Genomic DNA, 12,441 nt, shown 5'->3' with positions numbered 1-12,441 from the left:
ATGCGCTATTAAAATGTTTAAAAATTAAACCCGTATTTCAGTGGTAAATTAAAATTTAGAGCTACCTAAATTTATGTGCAGTCATAATTCACTTGCATTTATAAGTATCTAAATTTATGTGCTTGTCAATTTATGACTTAAATGGATGTGTATGCCAGATTTGGTGCTTTTATGCATGTACTGTCACTGTGGTTTGTTATGGTCTTGGTAATAAAATTGTATGTACTTTTGTTTATTACAGGACTGGAGAGCGCCCAGAAGGGCGTGGGCAGAAACGCCCTTTGGATGTGGAGACCGAGAGGTAAGATATGAATTTTTTTCCCTTGGCTTCTTTCTTTGTTGTTGTTTCTTTCTCTTTGAATATGGTAATAAAGTCATGCTGCGATACTGATGTTATGTCACACTGCGACTTTTGTAACGTCACAGTGACATGAATGTAACATAACAAAGTGACATAAATTTAATTTCTTTAAAGCAGCGGTTCTCAACCTTTTGGCTAACACATACCATCTAAACAAAAATTGAAAACCTTTAGTACCACCAGTACATTTTACAATAATTATTATTCAGTTCTGAATAGAAATACAGTAGAAGTCCAGAAATTCGCAAAGCTTGGGACCAGAGGTTGTGCAGATTTTAGGATTTTGCAGATTTTGTGACAGAAAAGATAAATCATAATATTCAGGCTAAAAGTGCAAAATAAATAAGGTATATTAGTTATATTTAATTAAATTATTATATACATTAAATTATTATTACATACATAAATTGATTATATTATATTATTCATTTACATTAAGCTCCTCTATTTTTAAATCAGCATAAATCTGCTTCCCCATTTCTCTCAGGAGTAGTCCTGAAATTGGTACCCCATCACTCGGGCCGCTGCCGGAACCACTCGTACAAGACAGCATCGAGGTTTGCTGATTTCGCCTCGTAAAGATTTCCGGTTTTTGGATTCCGGTGTTAGAATCACTATTGCTGTAAAATTTCAACAGCTTTTCTTTATTATTCCGTATATCATACACAGTGCATGTGGCAATTCCATACGATTCTGCTATAAACAGAGCAGTAGCACCTGCCTCCATCTTTAGCAGAATTTCCACTTTTTTCATTACTGTCAATGCAACGTGTTTACGTTTTTCAGTGTTGCAAGCAGTAAATCCCGAGTGTATTTGTTATCTGTCGTATTAAAAAGTGCTGAAATTTAAAATATTCATAATTTATTCACAAAATATCTGGATAAAAAAAAAAAAAAAAAAAAAAACGACATCACTAAACAATCTCGGGACATAACAAAGCTCAGAAAGTACAACATGAAGCATGAACTTGAAAGAGTTGAGTTAATCGTCTGCTTTTTTTACCTCGATGCAGATTGGACAAAGAATTGTTTGGATTGGACAGAAAAAAAACTTTTATCATGATGTCAATAATTTGGAATTTCCATTATGACTAATTTTATTTGGTAATTATGATGTCATTAAACGTTAAGTATTTTTTTTTTTTTTTCAATATTTCGTGCTCCATGCTGCAGTTTCCGAAACCTATAAATTGAATGTTTATATTTTGAGAGGCAGCGCAGATTTCAGGTCAGCAGATTTTCGGTATTTGACTGTATTTAAAAAAATATTCATTTTGACATTTGCACAAGCTATTGGCTATTTGTATTAAATATGCACACATAAAAATATTAGATTAAAAATTGGTTACCATTTTAATTATGAAAATTTAGGTTATAATACTTAAATTCTAAAATTTAGGGTAAAATTTGGGGCAGTTTAAGAGAGATCAATTTCTTTATGTCTGGCCTTATTTCACTTAGCTTTAAGTGTGATCCACTTTTAATTTTGTTCTGTATTTATTTTTCTAATAAAACACGGAAGAAAATTCTTGTTCACACAAATAGGTTGTGCGAAAAGGCAATAAAAATTTAATAGCTTTATTTGAAATGCCTTTAAATTCAGCCAAAAGTTGTTATTTTTGAAATATTCAGTTGAAGTTCAATCATAGGAATTTTCTATCAATTGTTCTTTTTTTCTTCACAGAATTTTTTAACTTAGTTTCTTTGTATACCACCTATTTTTCTCTTGTGCACCACCTGTTGAGAATTGCTGCTTTAAAGATCTGTATGGGTGTCACACAACGTTACATTAGTTTAATCAGTATAATGTCACAATAGCAGTTTTACACACAGTCATTTCAGACAGATATGATCATGTCAGATTTTCTGAGTGATTATTGTTATATCTCATTGTATTGAAATTATATTACTGACACATTTATGATTTATTTACATTTTTATGTAAAACTTTGCTCATATAAATTGCTATAAAACCATATGCTCATAGTTTTTGTGTATCATTTTTGTGTACATCATATTGCTATAAAACATATGCTCATAGTTTTTGTGCAAGTAAAACTTACATTTCTTCATTCAAATATTAAGTAGTATAGCCAATAATTACAGTCAGCATAGTTATGTGAATGAAATTAAGCATATAAAATTAGTATATTTTTCCAATAAATGTAAGAAAGTTTTAATTAGTGCATTTTCCAGTGTATACGACGCACTTTTTTCTTTGAAAATAGGTCCAAAGAACGAGGCGCGTCTTGTACGTCGATACTCAATTTTTTATTACATTAATTTCTAGAAATTTCCTCTTTTCTGGAGTTATGCGAGTTTTTTCTTGTTTCCTTGTGGAGTATGGGAATATTACAGTTACGTAGAGTTTTGTAAATGCACATGTGCTTTCATCTATGATCACAGCTGGGTTTGTTTAAACTTTAATGTTTTTGAAACTTTGGGCAACAATTTCTACCATTTGGTTTTCTTAAATTTGTTGGCACATTATGGCTCAAAAACAACATCAAATTTGCTATAACATAGCATGCAAGCTGGATGCAGTCTTCAAATTTTGAGGTTACACCATCAGGAAGAAGGAGGCCTAGGATTTCAAAAGTTTGTGAATGGGTCAAAGCATCATGGGATGCTGTGAAAACAGAGGCAGAGGTTAAATCGTGTAAGAAGTGTGGCATTAGTAGTACACTGGATGGTACAGAGGACAATTTGTTGTATGAGGACTCGAATGCTGATTTAGGAGAGGTTTCAGGTGACTCTTCATTTAGCTCTGGTGATGAGTGTTTAGGGTTTGATGAAGAAAATTAAAAGCACTTTTCCAGATGGATTTGCGGGTATAAAGTATTACATTGTATTTAAATTTAAAATACTGTAAATTCATTATAATGATCGGTAATAAAATTTTATCCTTCAAAAATGTGCATAAAAAAGAGGGTGCATCTTATACGCCAGCAAATACGGTAATAAACTAAAACTAAACTCGGTGGTGCAAACAGCCCTAATGGGCCAAGGTCTGCAGTGCCCTGAAATCTGTTTTCTTGACCATGGGCCCTGAGGAGCATATAAGCATATGCCCTCATTATTAAATGGTCAGCTTGTCAGTTTAATTCAGCCCAATTACTGACAAATGGAGATATAACAAACTTAGTAACAATGCATCATAAAAATTAAATAACAGAACAAATTAGGATTAAACATAATTTTGAGAAAAAAAAAAGATTTGTGATCAGATAAAACTGCTATTTTATTTTGTCTTCTAATTCATTTAAAGTTTTCTTGACTTAACAGGTTCAGACCCTAAATATATTCCCCTTCCTTCATGCATTTAAGCATGAAGGAATATTAGCATAAATTATAAAAGGAATATTAGAATATAAAGGAATATTAGAATAAGAAATATTAGCATCCCAGATGCTAATATTTCTTCTAGATTTATTTCTTCTGGGAGACTCACATATGCATCTAGTAGCTAGTATTAATAGCACTCTTCACTGGAACACTGGTCTTATTTTATTCGATTTTTCAAATAATTAAGATTTGACTCGAAGACTGAGAGCTATGGGTGCTGGGTGTAGCTTAATTTGGCAGATTTCAAGAAGCACTTCCGCAGAGAACCTGGTAAATGTAAATATCGGCAACTTTGTCGATAATAGTTCAAACCTGGTAACTCAGCGGATTTATCCTATTCGCTTGTTCGAAGTTTGCAACCATTCCTCTTGCGTTCATTTTGTTGAATTATCACTGTCGTTGTTCGCATTTGCAGGTTTATATTATTCTTCTCTTATTTATTATTTTTTCTCAATTTTTTAACAACGAATAGGTAGAAATATTTTCTTAGACAGATGAGGCTTTTGGTTCGGGATGAAAGGAGGGGTGAATGCTAATTTGTAACACGGCTGTTCACGTTGTGTTCTTAATTATTAACAGCTCTAAGAACCATGAGGTTTCCAACTTCTAAAATAATTTGTTTTCGTAGACCGCAAAAATGTGCATGCGCATTTTAAATAATTAAGTAATGCTTTTATTTTCATTATTGGTTATTGTCATCTAAAAGTATGAGAATAAATCAATTTTTATGATGTAAAATTTTAACAAGATAATATATTGTTAATGCTTTTCTAACAATAACCTTTCAGAGGATGGCAGGTGTGACATAAATAGATGGTTAAATTGAAATAAAAAATATTATTGGTTATCTAAGATGACAGAATAGTTTGATGCATCACCATGGTCATCAAAATTGGCAAACTACTGCTGTCGTAAGGAATATATTGCTTTCTGTGTTAACTGGAATTTAAGACAATTTTTTTTTCCATATATCACGTTTAACCGGTTAATTTCAGTATATTATTATTAATTTATATTTTTTAAATAAATTTTTATTTCCGTTATAAATGCTTATATATTGTCTTATGCTTAATCTATTCTTTTCTGTGCTAACTTGAATTTAATACAAATTTATTTTTGTATATCACGTTCAACCGGAGAGTTTTACATCTACATGCTTATTATCTGTGAATTTTTACTACCATATGCTTAATATATTGTTTTGTCTGCTAACTGGAATGCACTAAAAATCTTTACATGCACTAAAAATCACATTTACGGCTCGGTTCATCGTCAATGAACCGCGAGCTTGGCGAGTAAAAATGCAACGACACCAACAGGTTCTTTCCCGAAGCGCCAACGTTTTCTCTGTGGATGAAAACCCAGATTTCATATTATGAAATTAATTGAACGTAAATTATCAAGATATTTTGTAAATGATGAGGTACATAAAAATATATTGGGTCAGTCCATAAATTCGTGCACATTTTTTTTGGTAAATTTTTAAATAATATAAAAAAACACAATTTAACATTTTAATCAATTATATATTTTCTCCATTATCTACAATGTCTCGCCATCTTACAGGCAGCTTTTTTATGCCATTGCTGTAGAAAGACTCTGGTTTTGATGCAAAAAAAACTTGAAAGTTCATTGTGTACATCCTGTTTAGAGTTTAATTTTTTTCCCAGTAAAAAATTTTGTAAGGCACGAAATAAGTGAAAATCGCTCGGGGCAATATCTGGGGAGTAAGCAGGATTTGGCAAAAGCTCCCAATTAAATTCACCCATTTTTTGCAGCTTTGTTCGAGCTGTATGTGGTCTAGCATTATCATGATGAAACAACACTTTCTTGATATTCACCCATCATGGGCGTTTTTTGATCAATTCTGAGTTTAGACGGCAAAGTTGTTCACTATAAACTTCTGAATGAATCATTTGATTTGGTTCTAACAGTTCAAAACGTCCTGAACCGGGTTCATCATCAATGCTGCTTTTTCAAACTTAAAAATTTTTAAACCATTTCTGGGCAGTCCTTACAGTAATAAATGTGTTTGCCATGCACACTATTAATTTTTATCACTGCAAACCTGGCAGATTCACCACACGAAAATAAAAAATTTAGCACAGCACGTTTGTACTGATTATCTATATTCATCTTCTATGGGTATTAAAATATGTTCGATATTTACAAAAGTTGGTGATGAACTAAATAATATGTTAGTCAAACAATGACAAGTTTCAACAGGTTCAGAACTGTATTGTTTTAATAAATGCGTCATAGTGAATTCCACGTATGCTCCTAATGCACACAAATTTATGAACTGACCCGATATTTTTAAATGTTGACTTACATAAAATAACTTATGATAACTTAAAGGATTTAAATGCCTTCTTTTTTTGGCACCTACCCAACTGTACTCTTCAGTTAGTATGACTGACGTCACTTCAAAATATTCATTACAATTTAATAGTCTCATTTACCATTAATATATTTTAATTTATTTATCTAAAAATAAAAATTCACTTTAATATTGAAATGCATAACCAACAGGATATCTTATTCTATCATTTAAGAAAATTATTTCAACTTCACAGAACACTCAAGAAATCTAACTTTCCTCAAAATAAAATGCAAATGTAATGGAAACTTATTTATAAAATCATAACGTTTTCATTGCTTTAAATTCCATATTTATATTTTACTGCATTTTATGCAGTTAGTTTTTATATAAAGAAAATAAGATAATACTGAATTATAAAATTTTGATTTAAGTAAAAATGTAAAAGAAATTACTTTATAAAATAATGAAACTGTTAAGATTATTGTAAAAAATTATTATTTTACAAGACCACAGACATATGTTGTTCGAGAAACTTTTCCTTTAAAATTTGAAGTTCTAATTCAGTTTTTAATGGGAATATATTCTGAATTATTTGGTTGAGCTTCAGTTGCACAGTGAGGAGTTTTCAGCAAGTCCACCTTTTTCTTCCAGTATTTGTAATCTGCTTGATAAAGAATTAATTTTTTTTTTAAGATTAGATGTTGAAATTCTGCAAAAGAGAAAAGGTCAGGGTATTACATAATTATTCTAAAAACCTGAAAACAGAACACTTTTAAAAAATTGACTTAAAAGTATTGTTCCAAAAGTCCAGCTGCAATAAGATAGCTTCTCCACAAAGCAGGTTTAGGATTACTAGATTTGGCAAGAAATCGCCCATTTGGTGACATCTGGCAACAAAATTGGCAATATGCCGTAGACGGATGGAGAACCATTTAGATCGAGTTCTTACTGGTTTGACTGAGAATGTTCTGGAATGCAGGCCCTGCCTGTACGCGGAGTAGCAGTAGTATCTCGAGTCTATTGAGTTGATCTTCAGTCTAGTATTGAGTTGATTGTTGAGTGTGTAGAGAGAGTCTTTTAGTGTATCGCGAGTTAGTGCATCATCGAATTTTATCTTAAGAGTGTGTTGAGCTCCGAGAATGACTGAACCGTGTCGGGAGCTGTATTCTTGTGCTTATCATCGAGTGTATCACGAATTGTAGCATGGAGAGTCTCGAGAGTACGTCGAGTTCGGAGAGGACTGAACCGAGTTGGGAGCTGTACTCTAGTGCTTCGCCGTGAAGCTGTCTTCACTGTTATAGCCTGAAAGCTGTGTTGCTGATAATTTCAGCGTGCTTGTCACAGTTTTTCGATGGCTGTAAACATGTTTTTGGAGCTGTCCTGAGTAATACTGGTAAATACTTTGTTACCCACGCTGAGTAATACTGGTAAATACTTTGTTACTTCATCAAATGTTGTCATTAACCACTCCAAATTGCATGAACCTGTACAGGAATGCAACAGTATGAAACCTTTATTGGGTCCTTCTGATGAACGTGCTTTTCGAGTATTATAGTCCCCAGAGCTCCAGTGAGGACTGGCTGAAACAGATGCAGAAAATTCTGGTTGAAAATATTTTCCTTGTGTGCACTCTGGTGGCAATGGCAAGCACAGCTCGCTAGCTTTTTTACTGTAGTACTTTTTTACTTGTTTACTTTTTTTACTCATTCAAGAATCGTAGAATTGAAGTCGCTGGTGTTTTCTTTTCATTGTTTCGGCACCAGATTCTGCACTATCGATATCTGAAAACTCCATAGCCAACTTTAACTTTTCTATGCCTTTTTCATAATTAAAAGAAAATTTTAAATTTCCGTTATCTCTCATAAGCAATAAGGGTAAATTAAATAACCGTTTAATATTAGATTAAACATCTAAATGCTCTAGCGGTATTTATTTGCTCATGTATAATTATCGAAATATTTGATGTAAAATTAGGTTAACAGCTATGGTTACATTATTTTATAAAATTCTACGAATTTCAGATATTTTGCAACAATTTATTCATTAAATAAATGAAATATAATTTTTATAGTTTCGAAATGTAGGATTATATTATTTTATTATTTTTTCACTGGAAAATTAAGGTAGCCTAATAGATTTTGAGAGCATCAAATTTGTATAAAAATAATGCAGTTTTAAATGTTCAAGAAAATATATTATATCCTGACATGATTGGTAATTTTTGAATTTTTTAATACATGCATGACTGTTTTTAAACAGCTAGTCTGGTAATTAAAATAATGTTAAGATTCAAAGACCAAACTACAAACTTGTACTAATAATTTATCAATAAAAGTACTAAAAAAGGAGATGCATTACTGTATACCCAACTGTACTCTTCAGTTAGTATGTCTGACATCACTTAAAATATTCGTTACGATTTGGTAGTCTCCTTTACCGTTAATATAATTTAATTTATTGATCTAAAAATAATTATTTAAGAAAATTATTTCAACTTCACAGAACACTTAAGAAACATGCAAGAAATCTAACTTTCCTCAAAATAAAATGCAAATGTAACATTTAATATTAAATAAGTTTATAGATAAGTTTATAAACTTATTTATAAACTTATCTATAAACTTATTTATTTATAAAATCATAACGTTTTCATTGCTTTAAATTTCATATTTATATTTTACTGCATTTTATGCAGTTAGTTTTTATATAAAGAAAATAAGATAATACTGAATTATAAAATTTTGGTTTAAGTAAAAATGTAAAAGAAATTACTTTATAAAATGATATAAAATGATGAAACTATTAAGATTAATGTAAAAAATTATTATTTCACAATATCACAGAAGCTATGTTGTCAAGAAACATTTCCTCAAAAATTTGAAGTTCTAATTCAGTTTTTAAACGGAATATATTTAATTCTGAATTTTTTGGTTGAGCTTCAGTTGCACAGTGAGGAGTTTTCAGCAAGTCCACCTTTTTTTCCAGTATTTGTAATCTGCTTGATAAAGAATTTAAATTTTTTTTTTTTTTTTTTAGATGTTGAAATTCTGCAAAAGAGAAAAAGGTCAGGATATTACGTAATTATTCTAAAAACCTGAAAACAGAACACTTTTAAAAAATTGACTTAAAAGTACTGTTCCAAAGGGTCCAGCTGCAATAAGATAGCTTCTCCACAAAGCAGGTTTAGAATTGCTGGATATGGCGAGCAATCGTCCATTTGGTGACATCTGGCAACAAAATTGGCAGTATGCTGTAGAGAGTCGGAGAACCATTTAGATCCATTTCTTACTGGTTTGACCCAGAATGTTCTTGAATGCAGGCCCTGTCTGTACGTGGAGTAGCAGTAGTATCTCGAGTCTATTGAGTTGATCTTCAGTCTAGTATTGAGTTGATTGTCGAGTGTGTAGAGAGAGTCTTTTAGTGTATCGCAAGTTAGTGCATCAGAGTTTTATCTTAAGAGTGTGTTGACCTTCGAGAACGACTGAACCGAGTCGGGAGCTGTATTCTAGTGCTTAACGTTGAGTGTATCACGAGTTGTAGCATGGAGAGTCTCGAGAGTATGTCGAGTTCGGAGAAGACTGAACCGAGTCGGGGGCTGTACTCTAGATGCATTACTGTATTTAAAAAAATATATTGGTACTGATGTCATTCATAAAAGTATTTTCCACTTTTTAATCAACTTTCTAAATTATACAGTGAGAAAAATGATCAACAAGAACGCATATGAATTATGGAAAATTTCATACTTGTCGATGCGAAACCATGTACGGATCCATAGATCAGGTGTCAGAGTAACCATATACAGATCATAGCTCCTACCTTCCTCACTTACTACTGCAGTTCTTCATCTGGCTGCTTTCTGCAATATATATTTTCAGCATGAAATTAAAAAGTTGTACAAGGCCTAGGCTCTGATTACTACTCTGGTTTGATAACCTTAGATGTTAAAAATCGATAATCAAAATTACTGGAGGAAGTCTGAACTAATTGGGATGGTTTTAGATTTATTTTGGAACATACTGCCCCCTATCAAGATTTTTAGCAATTCGTACTTTGACAGGTTCATGCAAAATATGATTTGATGAAGGAAGTGATGGGATTTCTTGTGGAAACTTTGGCAAAGGTCATGTGATCCCAGTATCCATGTCCAATTTTTCAGAATACAGAAACAGATAAGAACTGAAACCCAAATGCATAAAAAATAGGCAGAGTAGAAACATCAAGTGCCTAGCAATTGAATGCAGATCGGTTAGGCGCACTGCCACCCAATTATGCAAACAATATCGACCCATCCATGCCTTGAAATGGTCAACAATGCACAGATGGCATTTACAGACAGTGAAAAAGCTGAAGCTTAGCTGCCAGCTTTACTATACAGTTTGCATCAAGTAACAAGGCCTAGGCTCTGACTACAACTCTGGTTTCCCCCTCAGATATACCTAGTGTAATTGTCTGATTATACAGGGAAACATACATGCAGGTGTTGAAAAATTTTTAACTCAAATTCATGCGCCTGACGTAAGGCCTACTGATCCCATGGTGGTTCTAGAATTTATTGAAAAACTGAAGCACAAAAAGGCCCAGGCTTAGATTCTATTTTGAATTGCCTGATCATAAACTTTGCCATAATGCTTATAGTTTAGATTATTTTTCTTATTAATTTTATGCTTAGGAAAAGCTACTTTCCTGATTGTTGGAAAATTGCAACAGTTGTCCCCATTCCCAAACCAGGACAAAATTTAAATGTACCCCTCTATTACAGGCTAGCTCAATTACAGCTTCTTCTTCTTTTTTTTTTTTTTTTAAATTCTCTTAAACGCCTGAATGAATTCATCTGTGATCAAAATGCGATTATTCTGGAAGTTTGGCTTTCGCTCTCAACAACTCCATGGCACACTAGTTACATAGTCTGTTGAGTCCATGTAGGTGATATTTACACATGTAGGTGATATTTATAGTCCATGTAGGTGATATTTACAAAGGCTTTCGTAAACGAGAGAAAACTGGAATTGTCTATCTTAACATAGTCAAATGCCTTTGATGTAGCCAATGCAAAAATGTAAAGGTTGATCTTCTTTAGTTATGGTACATTTTCAAGTGATTTTCCCCATATTTTAGGCAGCGTTTGGGGTTGTAACATGAATCCAGGGTTCGTACGGTCCTTAAAAGTCCTTAATTTTTTCAAAAATGATTTTTGGTCCTTAAAAGTCCTTAATTTTGGCTAAAATGAATAAACAGTCCTTAATTTTGTTCATTTGACATTTCTTATCATTTCTAATGATTGCCGTTCTAAGTGTGAATTACGATTTCTCATGAATATGGAATTAAAATTACATGGCCCTTAACCAATCTGTTGGCGGATTTGCGTTGCAAACGATGATGATAAAAAAAAAAAAAAAAAAAAAAAAAAAATTAGCTAACCGAACGAAAGTATCGGTGTCTGATTGCCTATTCACCCAATGTTTTGAAACAGGTGTTATCCAGTAATTTAGGGAGATTGTGACGAAAGCATGAAGCCGAAAGTTCTTTAAGAGGCGAAAGTGATGATGAAGGTGCTCGAGAAAAAAAAAAGGGGAGGGGGATTCTGAAAATATTTGCCAAAATTAGAGCAATCCCAACCTGGAAGGCCACATCCCTTATCCCACAATCCAATAGGAACGAGATGCCTGGAAAGTGCATTTTCAATAAACTGTGGCTTCATCAAGCTGACTACAAAGACTGGATATTGATGGATGGCAATCCTTAAATGTGGTCTTTGTCTGAAACAAATTGAAATTTCTAGAATGGGAGAGTCAGCGCTGAAAATTCACATGAAAATTAAGTTTTGTTTTATCATTGCAATTTGTTTTTATACGGTTTTGCTTAGCTTAATTTCTGTGTTTGTTTCAATTAAGCCATAAATTAATTTTTTATCACCTTCTGCGGAGTTTATTCTCTTTTGCACATACTATATGTATGGGATATTGGGATTATGAGTTTATTTCTGCAGAGGGTCTGTTATCGATTTCGCGGGAAATCTGTTGGCTTCATTTCGATTTTAGGTCGCCAAGGGCAAATTCGGTAACGCTAGCCGAGAAAAAGTGAAGTTCGGAAATACGTTTTGAAGCTTCAATAGACAAATTAAGTATTTGGTTTAAACCTATGTTGTTGATAGTAATGCATAATTTTTGCTAATGGCGATACAATTATTAGTTGAAAATAACTAACTAATTAAAAATTTTTTAATATTTTTAAAGCTGAAAACAACCAATTGAAACTAATTTTCCTGAATTAACTAGACGCAAAATTAACTTTCAGGAATTACTAAAGTTATTGGGTAGAAGGGTAACTGAAAATATACATTCCGTATTATATATATATATATATATATTTATACAGTACAAAGTCCGAGGTCTGGACTCGTCGGGAGTTT

The 12,441-nt window shown here is 32.4% G+C and overlaps 1 protein-coding gene across 1 annotated transcript in view; it reads left to right on the top strand.

Moving 5' to 3' along the window:
- The first annotated feature begins 242 nt into the window (after window positions 1–242).
- LOC118191887 (uncharacterized) overlaps window positions 243–12,441 on the top strand; it is a 90,270-nt gene continuing 78,071 nt past the window's right edge. Inside the window, exon 1 of the mRNA XM_085826082.1 lies at window positions 243–301. The gene's annotated coding sequence lies outside the window, so the exon portion shown is untranslated. The remainder of the gene's footprint in view (window positions 302–12,441) is intronic.

Source organism: Stegodyphus dumicola, chromosome 10 (genome assembly GCF_044657685.1).
Source record: "Stegodyphus dumicola isolate Sdum_Otavi_A_Nest chromosome 10, ASM4465768v1".
NCBI lineage: Eukaryota > Metazoa > Arthropoda > Arachnida > Araneae > Eresidae > Stegodyphus > Stegodyphus dumicola.
Note: the sequence above shows the minus strand (reverse complement) of the source record. Positions and strands in the feature narration are given on the sequence as shown.